This window comes from Camarhynchus parvulus, chromosome 2, assembly GCF_901933205.1.
Source record: "Camarhynchus parvulus chromosome 2, STF_HiC, whole genome shotgun sequence".
NCBI classification, from domain to species: Eukaryota; Metazoa; Chordata; class Aves; order Passeriformes; family Thraupidae; genus Camarhynchus; species Camarhynchus parvulus.
The window spans coordinates 133,654,290-133,677,338 of NC_044572.1; the positions used below are offsets into that span (position 1 = coordinate 133,654,290).

The 23,049-nt window shown below is 37.3% G+C and overlaps 1 long non-coding RNA gene across 1 annotated transcript in view; it reads right to left on the reverse strand.

Annotated features, from left to right (window-relative positions):
• LOC115901416 overlaps nucleotides 1–23,049 on the reverse strand; it is a 57,876-nt gene that overhangs the window by 26,572 nt on the left and 8,255 nt on the right. Inside the window, exon 2 of the long non-coding RNA XR_004060537.1 lies at nucleotides 22,268–22,345. This is a non-coding gene — a long non-coding RNA (uncharacterized LOC115901416). The remainder of the gene's footprint in view (nucleotides 1–22,267; nucleotides 22,346–23,049) is intronic.

Below are 23,049 nucleotides of genomic sequence, written 5' to 3' on the forward strand. Positions count from 1 at the left end.
GCTTTCAACTTGTATCAGCTACAATGAGCTACATGGGCCAAGTGTCGTCGCTGGTGTTTATAAGTCCTGGCAAGGAACGAACAGTCCCTGAGCCATCCCATGTCCCTTCTAGCTATAGGACAAAGACTCTCTCCCATGAAGTAGGTGATGTGGGTTTGAATCAATTTAGGGAGAATATGAACCTGTAGCCAAGTCTCCTGATGGTAAGTGAATGTTATAATACAGTCAGCTACAACTGCACTCCTTTGACCTTGATCTTCCACTCATTCCTTAAGCAAAGGGTCTCAATGGCAGGAATGTCCATGAATCATCTATGAAGTGAAATCTCTCACTGTTGCAAAGCCAAAATGTCTAAATCTTAGCAGGGAATTTTGTGTAATATTTCCTGTTGGCTGGCCTAGGTTATTTATTTCCTGTGTAGAGTGCTGGCACTCCTCTCTTTCCATATGCTCCATTGACAGTCTCTATCTAATTCATGTCTTGTGATGTCCCAAGAGATGGCAGGAGCCTAAAACCTGTACACTGCAGTGCCAGGGAACATAAAGCTTGCACCTCACGCTGCAGTGTGTCACAGATTATCAGGCACATGATAGCTGCATTAGTGGCATGTCCCACACAGGCTCATTTGCCCAACTCCTCAGCAGCTGGATTGCTTGTGGCAGCCAAACCCCAATGTGCAGTACAGATGTATCCTGATCAAAAGGTAGCAGTGTTCCGTGAATTTGGCCCAAAGGCCTAGAGTTTCCATTGAACTGAAATATATGTTGGCAATATCTTTGATAGCCAAGTTGCATTTTATACTTTTAAATATAAAAGTACACATGTATTATCCTAAAATAAATCTGGTAAATTTACTGTTGTTAACTAAAAATTGAATAATCCAGATCATTCTGAAATCCAAGCTTTTTGATACCTCCTTCTGCTTTATCACTTTTTTGTTTTAGCTGATATCAGCCATCAGTAGGCACACAGCCATGGCCATGGTCAAACCTATTTAATAACAATTGAACCAAAAGAGACATCTCTTTCCGAAGTCAAAAAGGAAAAAGCAGACTTTGGCATAGTTTCTGTGTCATGAAGGGTGCTAGATAAAACATTAGCCATGGAACAGAAGAACAGAAGCAAAAATTTTTTTATTTCGATTTCATATTACAGCAATTCAGCATAATCTGTTTATATGGACATCTGCAACTGAAAGGTAAAACTTTGCCTCCCAGTATTAAAAAAAGAATAATGGATGCTGACAACAGAACTTAATGTCATAAGATGTGACATAGAGAAGATCAGTAGTTTGTTGGGTTTAACACATTTGGAGAACCTATAAATGTCTTTCTTATAGATGTCAATTCAAATTTTATTAAACAGACTCTTTTGTAGATGAAAAAAGATATATAAAACACCAAAAATATCACAAAATGTCTTGCATTTTGATATCTTGAACAAAGACAAGATTTCTTTTTATCAGTGTATTAATTAAAAGACTAAAAATTCTCTGTAAATTATTCTCTGTAAGTTTAGGTATTTGATTGAAATGGAATAGACATTCTGCAGACATTCTTGGGTCCATCAGAGGAATTACCGACATCTTTACACTCTCTTCTTGCCACAAAAAACACAAAATTTTCATTTCATAATTTATTCTTTAGTCCAGAAACTGTATCTGTTATTTCTTTCTATACAATTCCTAGCTTTAAGTAAGTTTTATTTGTAGACATAATTAATAAATAAATAGCAATTAAATTATTAATGGCTGAAGTATTACACATCCAGTAATGGCTATTCAATATTTAGGACTCCTGAAAAACATTCCCTATTCAATCTGTCAAAAATGATTGCCTACTGTTGAAATAATAATTTTTTTCTCTACAACATTCCTGTTGCTGCTCCTGTATTTCTTTCCACATTTCTAAAAATAGACTTTTACTATGATTGCTTCTTTTACACTGAAAGTGTTACACAGGCATAGTCCTCAGATAAAGGGACTGCAGTCTGGAAAGACAGGCAAGAAATCCAAGCATAGAGAAGACATGTAAACTAAAGTCATTTTACACTGAATATATACAGCCACATATCAAAATGCTGTGGGGGGACTTAATTAAACTGAGACCAAGCAAAAATCTTGACTCTCCTTGGATCTTAATCATGCTTTGTGAATGAGCACATTGCCATGTACAACAATTCAGTGCTGGCAGGTGCAACAATGCAAACTGAAGGAAAATTACTTGCAGCACATATTGCTGAATTAATGTCAATTCAGGAGATAAATGCTGGTATTCAGGAGGTACCTCTCAGTAGAAAAGAAGTTATGCAGACAGCTGAGATGATAAAATCTTAAAGAGGCAAGGTTGGAGAGTGCTAAAGAAAAGTTATTTTAACTTTCAGAAGTTGGCTGGTTTACCTTGCCAATGAGGTGTGCTGTACTGCTCATACCCTCACCACCAACATATTGCAGAAGTGCACTCTTCTGAGAAAGACTGGGGGCATGAAAAACTTCTGTGGAGGGAGACTGGGAAGTTTGGAGTTGTTTAGAAAAGAGGTAGGTAAGAGGAGATATGAGAAAAACATGAAATGGAATTATTGTAATATGGTCAGTCTCGTAACAAAAAGCAAAATACATATCTGGAAAATGCCAGCTTTTTGTCAGAACTTAAAACTAGGAGAGCTATCAGCTGAGAAAAAAGAGGAATTGGGGGTTGTCAACAAAGGTTTTGAGGTGGAAGTTTTGGCAAAAGGTCAGTTTTCCACTGAAAATAGATAATTGCAGTATGGGATTTTTTTTATAAAATTCAATTTTCTGCTGAACCTAAATTTGATAGAATATATTTGTTCATCCCTGGTTTGGTTACATAAGCTCCAAATAGGATGAAGCCGTATTTGACAAAACTACTCAAGTAAGGTTGGCAATTTCATACAAATTATGAAGCTTTTCATGAAGACTCAGGAAATATTCTGCTGCCAGCATTTTGTTTGCAAAGATGCCTCCTTTTTTAGTCTGACTCATTCAAATTTCAGCTAATATAGTTATCTTGACATGCAAGGAACGTCTTCAAGAACTCAATGTTCTTTTAGCAATTATGGAGTGAAAATTTTCAATCAACTCTGATTCTACAAATTACTAAATGTTTTATTCAGACAAATTGCTGTTAGTTCTGTCTTTTGTCAAAAAATAGAGCTGCAAGAGGTCTCCTGTTTTGTTTTAAAGTAGGAAAAAAGGTTGCAATTTCTAAATTTCAGCATAGAAAATTAAGATATGCAGCCATATCCATGGCTGTTTCTAGTTTAAAAGTTGTAAAAAAGGCCTGTAGCAAAGTATGAGTGCCCTTGTTTTTATGTACACAAATCAACTGATAATGAATTTGCCTTTAATGTGATTTGTAATGCTAAATTTGCAGTCAGCCAAAACAGCAATCTGTTCCTCTGCAAGATAAAGCACGGCAGTTTTCACATGCTCCTTTTTCTTTTCTTAAATGTGAAAATGCATATTTAGAGAATAAAATATGTACTTTGCACTACAGCCACTGCATAATCATTTTCACCAAGAAACAAATACTCCATCATTTTGTGCAGAATCTTGGCAGGCTGGGGGTGTCTGCTACTTGTGTTTCCTCGCTTTCTTGGGCATTGTGAAAAAGATCTTATAGATCAGCTTAGAGTCCAGATGTTTCTTTTCTCTGATGTGTTGACATACTCAGCCAGATTCTCATCTCACATCTGCTGAGTGTAAATCTGGAATATTGCTACAGAAGTCAAAGAAGGAGCTGAGTATAATTTTTGCACAGAAACATTCCAAGAATACAGATGAAATTTTTAATATTAACTAAAAGTTAAAATATTTTTTAAATGTCTTTACTACATATTACTGAGAAAACCAGGTTGTATCAGACTTACTCCACCTTTTAGAGTAGTTTAATATGTGATAGGGCAACATTTCAGTGGAAAACTGGGGACTACTCTATGTGGAATATGGGAGAGGAAGAAGAAAAAGGATAAAATATCTGGTCAATGTTATGAATGCCTCTCTTATTCTTCATTATTGCTATCTTAAAAATGCATGCAGGTTTCAGCTCATTGTTAGGCACACTTTCACCATCTTAGTAATACATCTGTCTGAAATGGAATGAAAGAAGGTAAATGCCTGCCTCCCTTTCCTGTTAGCATCCTGAGTAGTTTTGACAACAAAAACATAGAAACACAGGGAGTGTCTAGGAAAATTCAGAGGGGCTAGGCCAGAATATCTGTTAGTCAAGGATAAAAAACTCATACAAGTTAGTTTTTCCATCATTCAGAGAAAACTTTTGCAGTCATTATTTTTTTGTCAATGATCCCTTCCTTTTTTGATCAGCTTTTCTCTTAGTCCTATCTAATTATATCCATATAATTCTCCTTTACATTAAAGAGCTAGTGCAGATGAAAATAAATCTGTAATTTATTTCACTGTCACAGTTCCTTGTAGTTGACACCCAGATGAGGTCTGATTCATGACAGATGCAGTTGGATGAGAAACAGTTTTTGAAATTTGCTTTTTAAGCCTGATATATCCCAGGATTCAGCAAAGGCCCCTATTGTGGATTCTAATTTATCATCTTACAAAGCTCTTGTGAAAATGGCAGTGCAGTGCCTGAGCAAAATAGTTTGTAAATGTTTAAGCCAGATTTACCAACAAAAATTAAAAAAAGCATCTGTCTTTTGAACTGCTGTCCAATCAATTTGAAATAACTGGCCATTTTGTCTATGGATTCCATACTTTTGATACTCCTCGCTGCTTTTAAGTTCATTTAGGAGTTAGCGTTGATCCCTGTAGGGTACAGCCCCAACCTATAGTTAGTTATAGCTTACAGGGCAAATCCAGCCCACAGGCGTTCACAAGAGGCCATTCCCCCGCCACGGTGTTGTTCTGTGTAGTGACTCTGCCAGTGTGGAGCCTGATGAGGCAGCTCCGAGGCTGCCAACTTGGATCTGCACAAGCCGGGTCAAAGAGAGTCAGGAGAGTGAGGACAAGCCCTCCCTGGCTTCAGGTCACCACCCTCCCCAAATTTCCCCCAAAAGCTCCTCTCTTCTTCTATCAAGGATTTATGCTCAGGATTCTAGGTTCTGGATCACAAGTGAAACTAGGTTTTAACAGTATTTAGGAACTGTTTCGTATTTCCTGTTGCCTAGCTTTAAGATTTGCTGTTCTTTGCCAGCTGAGTGCCTTAAGCAGATATTATGAAACTTAAATCCCTCGAGGCATGTTGTTAGTTCTACAGACTCACACAAACCATTCTCCACCTTTACCCCTGCACGCTGCCTTGGTGTGTAGCAATACTTCAGCTCATGGAAATGAAATGTAAAGGAACTAGAAGAGCAGGTTAACAGAGAGTTGAAGATGACAAAAATTAAGTCATCTAACTTTCTTCTAGTTCTAAAGTGTTTTAGTCAATCAAGTCAATTGCTCAAATATCAGCATAATTTTCTTCCCCTCTCTGAGATCATCAATATTTTTATTCATTTTTATTCTGTGAAATGCCCTGAAAAGTACAATCACAAAAAGCAGAGTAAAAGATTCTGTAATATTTTTCTCCCTCAGAGATAATGTTTCTTATCATGACTGTGAAAGACCTACCTTTTTCACCACAACTGTAATGCACAAATACTGAGGGAAGATATGGTATAATTGAGGCAGTGTTTATGATACTGTGCAATGACATATGCGTATAAATAAAAAATTGGAAATAATATCACTTTTATCTGTGTTGCAAGTTATATAATCTACTTCCATGCTCAAAAAACAATCTTGAGTTTAGGTTGTGACTTGTTGATGGACCACACTACTCAGGAAAATTGATAGGTTTGCTGTGTTGATGCAACATGACAGGAATTCAGCAGGCCTGACAGGCAGATACTGTCTTGAAAAACTTCATAATCAAAAGATCAAATAGACAAATGTTTTTTAAAATATGTTTAGCTCTGTGGAGCTCTGACTGCTCCCCAGTGAAGTAAAATTGTCCATGTAGAGACAAACAAAATAGAAAACAAAGAATTCCCTGAAGTGGAAGTAGGAAGAGGCTGAAAAAAATTTGAGAGGGAAATAATATACAAAAGGTTTGTATGCATCTTCTTTTTCCCTGATATCCACTTATGGGCAGAATGCTGGCCTACATGGAGCTTTAATGGGAACCAGTGTGGCCATTCTTGTATTCCTAGGCAGTTTTGAGGTCTAGTTGTAATTCTGCCACCAGCAGATAAGAGATTATCTTTGATGCTATTTTTTGAATTAAAGAGATTATCTGCAGGTTTAAAGACCACATTGATGGAATGCCTGGTTTTGAAAGCACAAGATATGATTTGATGTACAAAAAAATAGAGATGGGAATGGGACAAAACAGAAGAAATTTAAGAAACTGCAAACTATTTATAAAATCAGGTAAAAATCACACTTTTATATTCTATAATATGACATTCATGAATAATAAATCAAAGCATTTAAGATAGTCTTATAGCATTGTTTATATTATATAAATTGCATTTTATGACATATAGCATTATTTTTATGTGAGTTAAAACAGTGTTTTCATCTAAAGTTTTACAAAAATTCAGGAGTTTTCTACCTTTATTTTTTTCAGTCATGGCTCTATTTCTCCATGTTTTTAATTAGGGACATCATATGTTTTACATTACTTGGCTTGTAAGAATTATAGTTGATTACATATTCTCATTAAGCTCTAAAAGATTATCTAACTAGTTTACTTACAGTGTTATTTCATTCTATGCCCCTATAAAGAAGAAGAGCTGTTTATCTGTTTCTCTTCTAAAAGGTTCCTTTTTCCCATAAAAGGAAAACAAGACGTTTCAAGCTGGATATTTAAGATAGTTCCAATTATCTCTGCTTGTCACAGTGAAAAACATTACTGTTAAAATGTAATAATGTCAAATGATCCCTATCAAATACAAAGTAATGCTTTGCTTTTTAAAACAAACAAATTGTAACTGTGGAGATTCCTTTAAAATTATTATTCTGTCTCTCCTGCAGCCATAATCTTTGCTAGTGTAATTTGGCACAGGTTCACTGAACTAAAGGGAGCTTCACACATTCACTGCAACTGATCATTTGCTGCTATCTGCACACACAAAAAAGGTCACTTTTCATTTGGAAAAAACCCCAATACAATCCTGAAAGTTTGAGTTGCTCCTTTAACATCTGGAAGTTAACTGCCCTCATATGGATAGCAATTTGATCCTACAATGGCTGTGATGTGTGATAAGACATGTCAGACTATTTACAGCCTTCCATCAAGTTGGCAGTAATTAAAAATTATTCAGTCAATCTGTTCTTGAATGTGAAAAATACCAAACTTTTGCTGCTCTATGGATGAACTGTCCAGTTTGGACAGCAGAGGAGCATGGCTGGTTGCGTTGGGCTGCAGACAAATAGCCTCTAGGAGGAATGCAAAAAAAACCTTGCTGGTCATATTTCTCTTGGTTTGTGGTATAAGTAGAGTGCCCAAGAGTGTTCTCAGCGTCAGTGACTGGCATGTTGTGAGGGGCCAGTGACCTTCAACATGGACATCAATGCAACTCTAAAAAGAATCTTCATGGTGGAGATTTGTCTAATAAACCTAATTTGGATAAAATTGTTTTGAAAGATCATATGCTAGTAAAAAGACTTAGCTAAGACCCAAGGCCATCTAGCATGGCATTTTATATACTTAGAGCCAAACTCTCATACCCCTAAAAACACAGTGGTTGCATCCAAATTTCCCCCAGAAGAGTTTCTGTGCAGTCTCAGGGGTCAAAGTCAAGAGTTTTTAAGAGATTGTTACCAGGCCCGGGGCCAGTCCAGACAGTTGCTAATTGCCAACATCTAAACAGCATGAGCAGCCCCAGGCCTGTGCCTAAGCCCAGACATTGGCCACCTTTGTTTTACCAATGGAGGAGTTTCTCATGCAGCTAGCACAGACAGAATACCCCTACGAAAAGGAACTTTAAAACTTTTAGAATTCTGTATTATTATACTCCTGGCTCCTAGGATAGGAAGATCCAAGGTTACAGCTCATACTCACTAGCACCCAGCAGCCTGTGACCCCATGGCCAATGATACCAAGTGTATCCACTCTGTCTCCAAAACCTTTGCAGAACTCATCTTTGCATTCATTTTTTTCATTATTACAGTGTCCCTTATACACATCGCATATTATTATATGGATTCCTGCAGAACTGAGAACCTCAGTGTATGATTTGCTAACAGTTGCAGATTTATGAGGAAAATTGTTTTCTAGGAACATTGATACACATGGATTTCAGAGTCTCAAAGAAAAAGGTTGCATAAGACATATAAAATCAATTATTTTTTCTATCAACAGAACATTTCACAAGTATTTGGCTAAAGCATTGTGCAAGGGCTGATTTAAATTTATTGGTGGCATGAGAAACAAGGATTACCTTTTGTCTTTTTTTTTTCTTGCTCAATAAACTCTTTTTAAACATTCCTTTGTGCCTCATGCAACTGTGAAAGGAAAGAAGCAGCAGTTATGTCTTTGCAAAACCAGGAGAATAATATTAAGGAACACTTTTGAAAGATTAGAACTTTAACAAAACCATAATTTCAATGAAATCAGACAGCTTCTCTTCAATTAAACCCTTAGTATGTAATTAATACAACAATGATTCTCTAATAGGAAGTCACAGTTTTTAAAGTGGACTTTGGTCAATCAAATTTCTAATAAAGACAGGAATTTGATCATCATGTTTAGGAATTTTAATGTCTTAGAATAAATTAGCATCTGCAGATCCTAGCAATGGGAACTTAATGGTCTTCTGAAAACCAATCTTGTTTTTTTCTTCCAAGGCTACTGGTGTTTTAAAAAAGGCATCTCTTATATTACAAAAATCTCAACTGCTCTAGAGACTTCTTCACTTCAACAAATGGAATTTCAGAGGAAGGAATATGTATTGACAAATAATAAACAACAAGGAGAATCCTATTGAAAGTACTGAAACAAAACTACTGTCAGAATGGCATTTTAGTTCAAGAATAAAAAAAATGCCTAGTGGCCACAGTGACCTTCAAATAAAAGTCAATGAAGCCTAGATGAATTTCCAAATGATAAGGACAGGTACCTCCATTCAAAATGAAATCCTTCAGTGCTCTGGCCTGGCTGATACCAATCTCTGAGACTCAAAGGTTTTAATAATAATGCCATATGGTGTGGATACAGTCAGCCCAAAATTAGTAGGATTCTCCCAGATGTTGAATTGGTTTGCTGATGTGATTTTTAATCTGTTCTGAATCATTGATGAAATTCATGATGCATGGTAAAATTATTAATAACTGGGTAAAAGCTACTCCTAAAAAAGGTAGTGTTACTCCTGTCTTAGGACAGACCAGAGAGTGAATTTGGGATGAATGCATCTGTTCCTGGAGAGATTATAGAACAAGCCCCTGGTAATTCAATGTCAACATGGGTGACTAAGTGTTAGGGACCAGTTATTGTCAATCCACCAGAGATAAATCATATTTGATCAGCTTGATAACCTTCTGTGATGAAGTGACCATATGTGAAAACAGATGGAAAACATCTATTTGTGCTAGGTACACAGACGTATCATAACTTTACTTCAATACGGCCTTTGACACCACCTCCCATAGCATTCTCATATGGAAGTTAAATAGCTAAGGGCTGGATGGGTACCCTGTTGGAGGTGTTGAAAAGTGGCTGAGGCTATTGTGCTCAGAAGACAGCAATTTGACATCCACATTGTGGCTGGTCAAGAGTGCTGCATCCCAGAAGTCGATGATAATCCCAAAAGCTGATGTTGTTCAGTATCTTCATCTTTGGCATGAGGAGTCAAAGTACATCCTCAGCAATGTTGTGGATTTTATTGAAATAAGGAGACAAAGCGATATGCCAATCAATATAGCTTCAATTCAGACTTTATTGAGAACTTGAGGGCCAAGCCAAGAGAAAATACATGAAGTTCAAGTCAGAAAAAGGCAATGTTTTCATACCAACCTATAAAAGTGGGCGGCTGTTCTGTCCCAGCTTTCACCTGCCCCTGTTCGCAGTGCCTGGCTGTCAGGGGTGAGGCTGTCCCTGTGTCCCTGGGCTACCCTGCTTCTGCCTGGGGGTGGGACAGTCCCAGACTGCCAGATCCTGCCTCTGCAGTCCCCAGCCCCCTTGCTGCCTCTGGCCCATGCTGCAGCCTGACTTTTGCACCCCACATGGGGTAAGCCCACACAGCAGCCCAGGGGTGCAAATCATGGAGGGACTGCTGGAAACCAGCCCAGCCTGAGCTGCTGTTATGTAACCTGCCTGTACAGGACGCTGCAACTGGTTTCTCTACTACTGCTACATTTGTCACAGAATTTCTAATCAAGCTCCTTCCAAAATTATATATCAAAACTGAGTCAAATTAATGACAGACTTAGTGAATTGGTTTAAAAACTATTTCAGAAAAAAAATCCAGGAGGCTACCATGGAAAGTCAATTCATTATTACTTGTTTGTCTCTATTTATTCATCTTTTCTTGTCATAACTTGATTTTCATGGACTTGACTTCCCTTTCACATTTTATAACCTCTCATGCACTTTTTTTCTGATGATGCCCCAAAGTCTAAGATTGTTTTTGAGGTGATACACAGTCTTGCCTGTCTACATCTGAATCTATTATATAATAAATAATTAGGGTCTTTGTAAGTTTATCACAAGTTCTAAAATTCACAACTCTCATATTCTTCATATATATCTCTATATATCTATATCTATCCACTTATATATATATTTATATTTATATATCTACTTATATATAGAAAGGTCTGCTGGAATCACCATACTGGTGAGTGAAACAAAATCATCTTCTACCCAACAGATCTGTGTGCCAAGGCAAGTCACTCAGCCACAGACAAAAGGTGATGGGCAGAACTTTCCCATGTGCTGCTCAAAAAAGAGCACTTTTTTTTTTTTAATTATTGTGGAAAGCAACTGAGAATTCCCAGCCAGCAGGCAGTGCAGTTGGCCCAGCCCTGGCAGCAGCTGCCTGTCTGCAGGCTGTGGCAGAGCCCAGATGAGGTTTGGTGCGTGAGCTGCAGCAGGCTGAGCGTGGACGTGGTGCTGACTTGCAGGTCAGTGGCCGCAGTCAGGGTGGGCCCCCTGAGAGCCCCCAGTGACAGGAGCACTGAGGGCAGACTGCATCACCAAATGGACAGGAAGAGACAAATATTCTGCTTTTATTACTTTAAGATGAAAGTTTTGCCTACCTGCAAGAGGTGAAAGACTCTTGTTTTCACACATGTATTGGTATTACAGGCTGTTAGGGGTTTCTTTGATGATTTATGAGTAGCAGATGTTACTAAATGGAAACACTACAAGACAAGCTAGAATATTCTTAGAATGCCCCTTTTCTCATTTCGCTTTCATTTCAGTGACTAGTTCTTAAAAGCTAACCACAGCATATGCAGTGGCTTTGCTGTTCTGGGACATGATGAGAAGAAATTGATGTTGAAAGGAAAATTAAAGCATTTTGAAAGTCACTTACTTCCACAAAATTGTGGGAGAATTTTGATTTTTGGCAACTGACGCAAAGAATTCTGTTACTTTTATGTATTTTATTTCAGGATTAACCTTTCTCTGATTTTTCACATGCTTCTAAGTGATCTTTACATAGAAATAAGGAGAGGGGCAAGCCCGCCTGTGACTGTGAAACAAATACTTCTTAGTATTTGGAGAAGGGATTGCCAGAGTGAGGACATTTTAAACTTTTATCATTCTGCTTATTAAAGACTGCAGACTAGCTAGATAATTAATTGCCAGGTGCTACTCATCTCTAGTCTTGGTTCTCCTGTTATCAAATCTGAGAGCAGGAGATTGTTGCAGCTTACAAACCTAAAATAGCTCAAAAGTGTTGGTAAAGATACACTTGCTCTGAAGGTACATAAAGTGCTCTTTGTCAATTTTACTCTACAGTGTTAACTGACATACTGCATGTGCTGCTTGACACTCCCGTTAAAACTTAGTTTAAAAGTAACTAAAAGACTGAGAATTTGGCTGTGTGTTATATGGGCCACTTCAGCTTTCACAACACAAAAAAAAAGAGGCTTCCAGAGGTGCCAGATCAGACCTCTTCACAACAGAGGCAAAGCTGATAAATGCATAGTTCCCAGTTTAATTTAATATTCCTTTACTCTCTTTACTGGTGACAGGCCTGGAATGCTGAGGACTGGAAGAACAAATAAGTTTGGACCAGAGCTGTGGAAATAAAGATGTTCACAGGGTAATATCTGAGCTGCCAATCAGTCCAGTATGAATGGGAATAACTGTAAACAATTCTGAATTATTGTATATTTTCTGTACTGCTCTTGAGGGAATTGTTGTTCCGTTATATTCATTTTGTGTTCTGCAGTTGTCTTTATTGTGAAATAAGCCTAAGCAAGCCTAAGCACTTTGGATCTATTTTTATACATCACAGTAACAGCTAAGTACGGATTTTGTACTGAAATATTTAAATCTTAATCTCACTGACATCAAGGGAGAAATTTCATCGATCGTGATGGGGCCGTGGCTTCACCCAGCTCACTCTGATCTCTTGCTGATCTCTTCTCATCATATCCTGTGACAGGAAGCATTGAAATGGTTCAAAATTGCACAAGGAGGGTTTCAGACTGGACACTAGGACAAATTTCTTTACCATGAGGGTGCTCAAACGCTAGAGCAGGTTTCACAGAGAGGTAGTTGATGCTCCAAGCCTCTCAGTATTTAAGAGGTATTTGGACAATGTCCTTCCTTACATGCTTTCACATTGGTCAGCCCTGAATTGTTCAGGCAGTTGGACTAGATGATCACTGTAAGTTACTTCCAAGTAGTCTGCTCTATAACAGGAAATATCCAAAAAGGTCCCTGTGGATTACATAAATTTGGATTGTTCACTTTACTACATTTTGTTTGCCACCAGTCCTCACTGACTCTCAGATACACAGCTGAATGTTTCACAATCTGGGAATGGATGATCTGGAACAGACAACATGGGTATATGATGTATTATTAAGAGCAGCAGTACACTATCATGAGCAACAAGCTTACTCAAAATAGATATTTCTGGTAATTTATTTTATATTATAATCTTATAATCATTTGAGCTATCTTATGCTAAAGATGAAAGCACAAAGTTCTCCTGTTGTTTGAGTTGCATTGCTTTGGGTAACATGTATCAGATACTGCATGATGTGGCCTGAAATGATAAAATGCAGCATTCCCAAGCACGGGAAAAGCTGAATGTTTTTTCAGGTGCCAGGCATATTTTCAGACAGCAAGTTTTACAGCCAGTGTTTCTAAGAACAAATAGAAAACAGAAGACAACTCCTTGTGGATTGTGAAATGTTATCAGTTTCACAAAGAGGCTGTGGATATTTCTGTTGTACTGCAATCTGAAGCACACACACACATTTTGAAATATCTGTACTATCTATGGTTGCTGAAAAGAAAATACTTCCCTGTTCAAAAAAAAGAAAGACAATAGTATAAGGCCATATGAAAAGACCCCTATGTGAATAGCTGGGAAAAGTAAAGAAGGAGGTGGGAAGTAATAGACCTTATTGTCTGCAAGAAGTGAAAAAGGCAGGAGTCAAAGATGACATGATTATTTTGTGTGGTCAAAGAGGTTACCCTTAGACTGAGTTCAGGGAGTATCTAGTAGCTCTCTGGATATGCTTCCTAAAGCAAGGCCTATTAAACTGGTAAATACTCCTGAGAAAAGATGGAGATGCCCCTTAATACTCAGGTCATTTAAAACTAGATTGCAAGCTGTAGGGAAAAAATTTAAACTGGCAGGGGAGAGTAACATGCAACCTAATACTCAGCTTTTCATCTCTATTTACTCTGATTCTGTGACTTCACATTTCAGGGGACTCGAAACGAAATACCAGTCTCTCACACTGAAGACACTGGAGATTTCTTTGTGGCTTGTTTGCCATTGTTCTGACTGTGTTATTTCATTAGAGGTGTAGTGCCTCTGTGACCAGATGTGAATTCAGGTTAAAACACCACAAAAATATTGTTAAAAGGTTGGCAAAGGGGAAAGAAACATCACCTACACACCTCAGAATCCTCATTTAAATACTAGCTAAAGTTTGGAGCATGGGATGGGGCTGGGGACTTCTCAGACTGATTATGCATTATAGCCCACTTCCTGTTTCCATTGAAGTCAAAGGCAAAACTCTCATTGATCCCATGGGAACACATACTATACTTTCCCACTCCATAGTTCTAATATTATAATGGATTTAAACATTTTTGCTTTAAAAAAAATCACACTTATGCTGACATTTTAGACACCAAATTTCTTGAACTTGATGTAATTTGAAATAAGCCAGATGTGAAAACCTCTACAAACAAGATTTATAATGGAATCAAAATTTTGACCTTAATGTTGACAACTCTTGCGATATCACTAATATCAATAAAGGGAAGAAAAGGGATTTTTTTGTCACTCTATGGGGACAAAATCATACAACTACTCCCATCTGAAAAATAACTCCCACTAGGACTTCAAAAAATACTGGTCACAACCTCTCATACATGAGGATTCATTATGTTTCTTGTGGTTCTCTCTAAGTTATTTCTATAGAAGTTTGTGGGTTCATAGGTCACACTGTACATCATGCACAGCATATGGGGGAGTTTTCAGAAGCACAGGTACAGTTTGAAGTCCTGTTGCGTTATGTAGCTCTAACTGTATGTTAGGAAAGCCATGTGAACCTCCCTATAAAGCGTCCTTACAAAGACCAAAGACATTTCAAGTAACTCACAAAAAGCACGTTTTCTTCCAAATTTCATTTCATGAAATTTCTGGACCAAGATAAACCTCTCTCTGGACAAGAAGAGGTGAATATAGCTCTTTCTTATTCTTAAGAAAGCTACTAGACAGACCAGAGACCAAAGTCAGTCTAGACTTGTCACCCTTGGGATAAGAGTCTCATCCTGTGCTCCTCCTATTTAATGGGCCAAGTTTTTACCACTGGTTTTCAAATGTTACCCTTGACAGTCCTAATAAAGTGCAGACCTTTTAGAGACTTTGAGAAAATGTTCCTACATCTCAGAAGTGACCTTTCTTGCCTCTTGTCTTTCCTTGATTCAGAAAGTACCTGAGTGAAGGTAAATAGCACCAAATACAAGAATTGCTCTTGTGAGAAGCATGCTCATTGGATTATTCCTTTATATTTTACTCTCCCTTTGCTCCTGAGATGTCAATAGCCCTCTTGTTCCAGAAAATACAGCTTTCTGTAATACCTTCCTTTGCAACATAAACCATTCAGGGAAGTGGAGTGGGAGGTGCTGATTTCTTCTCCATGGGATTCAGTGACAGGATTCATGGGAATGATCCAAAACTGCATCAGAGGAGATTCAAACTGGACATTAGGAAGCATTCCTTTACCAAGAGGTGGCAAAATATTGGAACAGGCTTCCTAAAGTGGTGGGTGATGCCCCAAGCATGTCAGTGATTAGAAGGTACTTGAACAACACCTTACTAATAGTCTTTAACTTTTGGTCAACCCTGCATTGGTCAGGCAGTTGGATTAGATGATCATGATAGTTCCCTTCCAACTGAAATATTGTACTCTATTCTAGTCTGCTTTTTGCTGTGCTGTTCTGTTCTGCTTTGTTCAGTTCTGTTCTGGTCTGTTGCACACAGCAGATGGTTATAGCAGTAAGAATGCACAAGAACAAAGAGCAGTACTCATCAAGAGTTGGTGAAATTACACAGCGTTCTGAAATCAAGCCTTTCTTTCACTGGGCATAGCTTTGCCTGAAGAAATTAGGCTCTATCAATTAATTCCTTATGTGCATAATAATTCAATAATAATAGTATGATTATGACATGTTTATACCCAAGATAAACACATAGGCAAATAGCAGGAAACTGTCAGAGGACACTCTAAAAACTCCACTGATAAAGAACGAATATCTGACATTATCAAAACTCTGAAAGAGTTAGATAATTAGCTCCCACAGCATTGTAATGACATTTGAATGATTAAGTCCTTGCATCTTCTAGTAAATGACAGATAGCCAGAGTAGTAGAATAATTAAAGCTGAACAAATCTTTCTGAAGTGAAATTTTGTTGAAGCAAATGTTTTCCAGAAATGTATCTGTTTTAACAACACTTTTGAACATCCAAGTCCTTCTGAGTATTCCAGGCAGCAAACAGGAGAAATATTAAGATTAATCCTCACATTGCATTAGTTCAGATGCTGGGATACCAAAGAAAGAGCTTCAAATTCTTAGTCCAACTCAGACTCAGTCCAAAATATCTATCCCAGATCACAGGAGAGGGTAAAACACATGCATAGTGAAGTCCAAAGAGCCCTCTCATATAACATCATTTCTGGTTTTGACTCAAGAACAGATATTTCTCCACAATTTTATTTTGAAATATTTTCCAAAGGCTTGGGGAAAATAGAATCAAAATTTTAAACTTTGAAATTACTGGAAAACTGTGTTTCCTCCAGATATCTTTTCGTGCAATATATCTCTACTATTTTTTTAATATGGTGTTATTAATGTCCCATGTTATCCAGTGTAAACTTCTTTTGCTTTAATTTCATTATCCAAGTTTGATTCCAGTCTAGAAGAAGACTGGAGATGTGAAACAGTCGTCATTGCAACTTTCAAGTAACTCTTACAAAGATATGGTAAGCAGGACTCCCCATGTTTAAAGGTACATATAGATTTGCAGGCCCTTAAATGGCCATTGTTTCCCATTATTATCTCCTCTCATGAAGGCATGTGTTCTTCACACTGGCTGTCTCTGAAATGCTGAACTGATTGGAGATGGCTGCATTGGCAGTGTTTGCTTGCAGGGATTCATTCATTGCCCCTGCAGTCAGCCTAATGCACTTCACTGTGGCAGATCTAAGTGGCAGCAACTGGGAATCTGCTACAGCCAATTCCTAGCCCAGGTCTGATTTAAAAAAACCTAGGGCAGAAGATTTTCTAATATGTTCCATTCTCTTTTCCCTCCTATCCTTCAGTTGTTTTGGGGTTTTTTTTGTATTGAAGTATTAAACACTTTCATGAGTGAATATAATGAGATCTTATGTTTCCAAAATGGGCAGTTCTGCCAAGTTTGTCTCAATCTGTTAAAAACTTAAGGGACCTTTTTGTTTTTTTCTAGTAGAAACCAGAAATTGATTAAATTAATTGACTAAATTAACAACTACACTCCTGAATAGTACTATATTTTTCATGTGCTCTTTTCTTTCCTCACTTTCTTGTCTTCAGGCCTTTCTAAATATTTCTAAATCTTTGCAGAGAACTGTAATGAAAGCAGAATATTTTGGACATGCTTGCACCATTTAATCAAGCATGTTGCAAAGACCCTGAAACATAGACCCAACATCTGTTCTAAGAACACAAGATATATAGATACCTCAGTCTGTCACTACATCATAGCTCAGAGATCACTGACTTTGGCTATAGTGTTCTGAAAATAATGTGCATCTCAGCATGGTCTGGCTGGAGCAAATGGGATAATTACAAGCTCATGATCTTGTCTCCATTGCATCACCAGGCCCAGCCACTATATCCTTCCCTTCTCCCTCACACCTGCAAGGGGGCCCTCTTTTAATAAAATATTGCTGAGTATGAAAATATATACAACTCCCATATAATTTTGTAAGATCATTTATTACTGATTTATTTTCTATGTTATTTTAAAAGACAAATGATAAACAAACAAACTGAGCTATCAGCTCCATTTTCAAGTGATATTTTAATTTATGTAGATTGCAAAAATACTGAGAAAGATAAGTATGCTGATTTACAACAGGAAAGAATAGCAGTTTTTGTCAATTAATAAACTAAAAAGGAATGAAATAATGTATGGTTCCGAGAGAAAAAAATATAAAGGAGAATGAATAAGAAACAATCAGCTATAAAGAAAGAGGACCGTTTTCCCTATAAACTGATCATCAGATATTAAAAGTCCACAGAATGATATGTAGTGTTTTAGAATTAAAACACTTTGATAAAATATTTGATATTCTATGTAAAAAAAATCTAGCTTGATATATTTATCCAAACCAATCTGAATTAATACAGATATAAACTTAGATTTAGAACCAGTTAAAGGGGGAAATAAAGGATTTTAAAACAGAAGTAATATCACATTGTAAGAGACAACACATAAGATGATTGGCAATTGGCCCTATGGGATATCTCCATCTGGAAGTTGTAGTATAGGGAGTGTGGATGAAATTCTGAGACAGCACTGAATTGGAAAAGGCATCAGAACTAGATGGAAAGTGAAGGCATAGGAGCAGGATTTTTTTTTCTTTGAAGAACTGTAAATCCCTGGGGAAAATTTATTAATTTCATGCTGTATAGAAAAAAATAAGAAATCTAGGAAAATTATTGCAGCATATTAGTATTTTGACAGCAACAAAGACATGATCCTACAAAATACTATGCAGTGGTTCTGAAGCTGAATGAATGACTAAAAGAAAAATCAGTTTTTGTATAGTAGTTGTGAAGAGGTACCAAAGATGGGGCAGGCCTTCTTTACACTGCTAGGATGCAGCAAATCATCTGGAACTTTATGGCAACTAAAGGCTGCTGAAAAGAAAAATAAACATGACTCACATCTACGTTAAAATACTACGTCTAAATTTATTTATCTTGGAAAGGGAACAAATAGGGATGAGGTCTAGTACCAGTCCACATACAATTGACAAGTAAGGACATGGACAGTGAGAAAGGAACTGATTAGGAAGTCAGAAAATTAAATGAAGAATGGATGATTTAGGCTAAGCAGCTCAAAACTTTCTCACAGGGAAGCATGTTATTCTGAAAAGGAGTCAAAGACATGGCAAACTGAAGGCTTTAAACATGACTGGGTAGAACACTAAGCCTGTGACTTCATGCTTTAACTCAGGCCTCCACGTTCATATTTAGCTGAAAAAACACATTTACACATTTTTGTGTATGTTAAAGGCTGCTTGGGCTTCAGTCCAGCCCTGGAAACGTCACTGCATTCTCCCACCTACAGCTGATTCTTCCTTCCCCTCTCCCTGCACCTCTATCCTTAAGGAAAGGACATCGGTATTTCTACACCAGAAAATGCTGTTATTGTCCTCTGGTCTCAACTCTTGAACTTCTGTGACTTGTGCAGCAGAAGGTGTGTCTGGACAAAATCCTTCCTAGTGATGGTTCCATGCAGCCAAGTCTGCCTCAACTCAAACACACACAGCCACAGACTCCATCATTCTCCCTTCTCTAGATTGTTTTAAATGTTGCACTTATTTGTACAACATTAAAAACATTTGTGCAACCATTTTTATGTTAGAGTTATTTTTATGGGTTATAAGTAAAATTTATCAGTTTACTCATCTGCATGTTTTTCATATGATAAAGTGAACTAAATTATAAGCAAGTCCATCATTTCAACAAAGGTTCTCCAAAGTCCCTTACTGGATTGAAGTTAGAAGAGGGGTTTAAAAGCTGAAAAAAGCTGGGGGGTTTTATCTCTATCAATTGATGTTGGTATCCCATTTATCATATCATTTTTTACCCATCAGTGATGACATTATTACTGCCTTAAGCAACAAACATCAGCCACTATCTTATCATAAAAAGTTCACACTTACAAAAACTTCCAAGATGATCTTTCAGCATCTTATGTAAAAGCACCAAATATTTGTTTTTAAATATTCAAGTTATTAATTTGAATTAAAATTATGTATTTTAAATAAATACATTTCAGGTACTCTTTACCTAAAATTTGTTGATTTCTGACTTATTTCTTGTAGGCAAATATAATCAATCATCCACCTTGTGCATAGCCAAAAATGACTGAGGTTTGCAATGAGATACTGGAAATCTTTACGTTTTCTAAAATAATATTTATTTTTAATATCCTCAACAACATGTATTTCAAGTGTTAGAAATAAAGTGCCTGGGATATATATAGTAGAAGAGTTGAATTTCAGGCAAAGGTGACTGGAACAGATGAGTGAAAATTGTGCAGAGGAATTAAGTGCTGAGAGCTGCAGTAATGTGATGCTTCAGGTTTTTCTTCTGTACACATGTCTTGTAAAGTCTACAAAGCCTTTGCTGGGCTAGAGCAGTCTTGTTTTCAGGCCCATGCTCTCAGGCCCTTGTTCTAACCCCAGGTAAAGGGGAAGTCAGGGCTGGTTTTCTTGGCTCCCACCTGTGCTCAAGCATGCACATGCATACACACAAAATGGAGTCAGAGTCGGGATTAAGATGAGATCAAAAAGCAATTAAAATGACTGATGGATTAGCAGAGAAAGAATTTAAACAGATTTAGCTTTGTTTGTCTCACCAATGACAAAATGCATGAAAGAACCTAAAAGGGAAAAAAAATAAAGTTATTTGCCTACAAAAGACTAATGTTGCATTCTTTGATTTCTTGTCAAAAAACACATTTTGGGACCACACTTGTTGCTTATTTTAGTCTCCTTCCTGCTGAGCTTGAAGAGGCACAGCCTGGCTTTGGAAGGCATTCTGTGTCCTGATTGAGCAGCCTTTTCTTTTCTGTTGCACTTTCTGAAGCCCCTCTTCACTACTTACTGACAGGATTTAATCCACCTTGAATATGATTTGCGTCCTCTAAGTGGATACTGTTATTTCAGTAACCTTTTCCTGAAACAGAAAAGCTCATCTGCTGCTTGAAGTTCACATTAGATGAAGGGCAGTTATTTTGCCACCAGTCTCCTGAGCAGCAGTATTAGCCCCTTGAGGATGGCTTCCCAAAATTTTGATAAAATATATGTGGCTACTGTCATAAATTTGCTTTTCCTACATAATGCTTATAAAGATGCTGCAGATTGACAATGTCCAATTCCAAGCCTCCCATTCTCCCTAATATGGATAAATCACTCTGAAATGCCATATGTCTGGGAAATACCTTACTACAGGAATATGTTTACTTCAGAGTAAGTCTAGAAGTACTTGACAAGTGCTAAAAATAATGTGAGCTATGGAATATCGTGGACTCACCTTTGCTATTAAATCCTGCACAGCCTACAGTCAGCAAATTGTGTCCTGTCTATGAAATACTTGCCAGGAGTGAACAGCTCTTACTAGAGGCGTAATTATAGACAGAAGTGTGGCTATGCCTCAGTTCATGGGCAATGGAAAATAATCAAAGATCTCCTCTCATAAAAAGCCATGTGCATTGCAAACTACACAAAACTTCTGAAGTGCTGAAGACATTAAGTGTCACCACCAGCAAGGTGTGTATGTTAGCCCGATAAAAAGCGCATGATTGCCTGCAGCCCAGTGAAGTGAACAGTGCTGTGAATTTGGCAGGTCCCTCTGTGCTGCTGACAAGGATCACAGCCACTGTCTCCCACAGCAGCTCCCACTGAGCAGTGACATCCTGAAGGGGATTTGAACCCAGCCCACCCAGCTCTGCACAGCTGGAGGCTGAGGGCTTTGCTTGCCCATCCAGGTGCCCAAGTGTCCAATAGATCCACGGTCTCTGAGCCACCTCTCAGTAATCTAGCATGGGGCTGACTAATCTGCAACAAATCTGGTATGAACCATTTACTCCTAAAAACATCCACTTTCAACCTTAGCCAGAAATCAGGAGTTGGCACCTTAGTTCATTTTCTTCAGTCAATCTTACAGAGCTATGTGCTACTTTAAATCACAGGCCTCAAGGAACCATCTTTCCACCAAATGGCTGAAGAAGCAGTGTTTTCCTTTGCAAGAGGATGCTTGGATCAAATACAGTAATAAGAGGAGGAGTAAAACAGAGATCATCTAACGCTGTGAAAAGAACACTTAGCAGAAAACAACACTTTGACTTTCCAGAAATAAATATTTTTATAAGCTTGGTTTGATGAAAACAAAATATTTGAACAGTGAAATTCTAAATAAATCAGCAATAGAAGCCACATCAATTTTCCCTGCAAGTAGAAATTAACTGAATTTCACCTATAAAATCATAGATTTAGTGCCCAATTTAACATAAATCTATAAAAAGAAGCATATTCTCATATACTCTTTCCCAGTGTCTCTGGCTTTCACACAGCTCCACTGTTTCATGTTTCCATGAAAGTAGTGAAAGTAATTGCTGTTTTTCTTCCTTATTAGAGATAAGTCTCAGAGTCTTCAAGCACAGGTCATGTCTGTACAGACCAGCCTTAAAGCATTTAACCTTTTTCTTGGAGATAAGAGACAATACAGCTTTTTTTTAAACCTTACATTTTATTTCCAGTAGGCCTGTAAGGATGCCATATGACAGCCCAAGATTAATAATATAATTCCATACCTTTTGTGCCTCTACAGAAGACTTGAATCTTCCTGGTCATCTCTTGAAAGTGATCAAGTATATACTGAAGAGCAATTCCTAAGGAAAAATTTGTTGTACATGGATTAATGTGGTGTGAAATCACTTTATATGTAGAAACTTTTTTCCCTCATGCCCCTGAGTGACTTAAGTTTACAGGATTTTTATAAGGAGAAGAACTGTTATTCACAAGCACATCAACATGTGCATTTCAAGAAACTGGAAAACAGTAGCTTTTTAACTTTCTCATTAACAAAATATTTATTTTATATACCTTTTTAATTCCTGCACAGTTGTGGATTTGGAAGACTTGGATATGAAATATTGAATGTATATTTCTATGCGGCATTCACTGAAGCATGAGATTCATCAAGTAGATTTTTTTCCCTTGTAGAGGGAGAACAGCTTAAAAAACTTCTTTTTTTTTTTCAGAGACAAGTTTGAGTTTTGTACATCTAACAGAGCATTTGTGTCATATCATATATTCATACAGGAAATATATATCACATGGGAAAATAAAACAGTTTGTCTTCAAGTACCTTCTATTTATTGTTTATACCTAAATGTCTTTCAAACTACCATTTAACATTTTGTTACATTGTCATACATTCCACAATGACCAAATAACTGAAAAGAGACCTGAGGCACCAGTTGCCTGAAACAATACATACATGTCTTCAAACCCAAGCCTCTAAGTACACAGTTCCTTAAATGTACTTTAGAAAGTAACATGAAGACCTTCAGCCTGCAATAAGAGAGGAAAT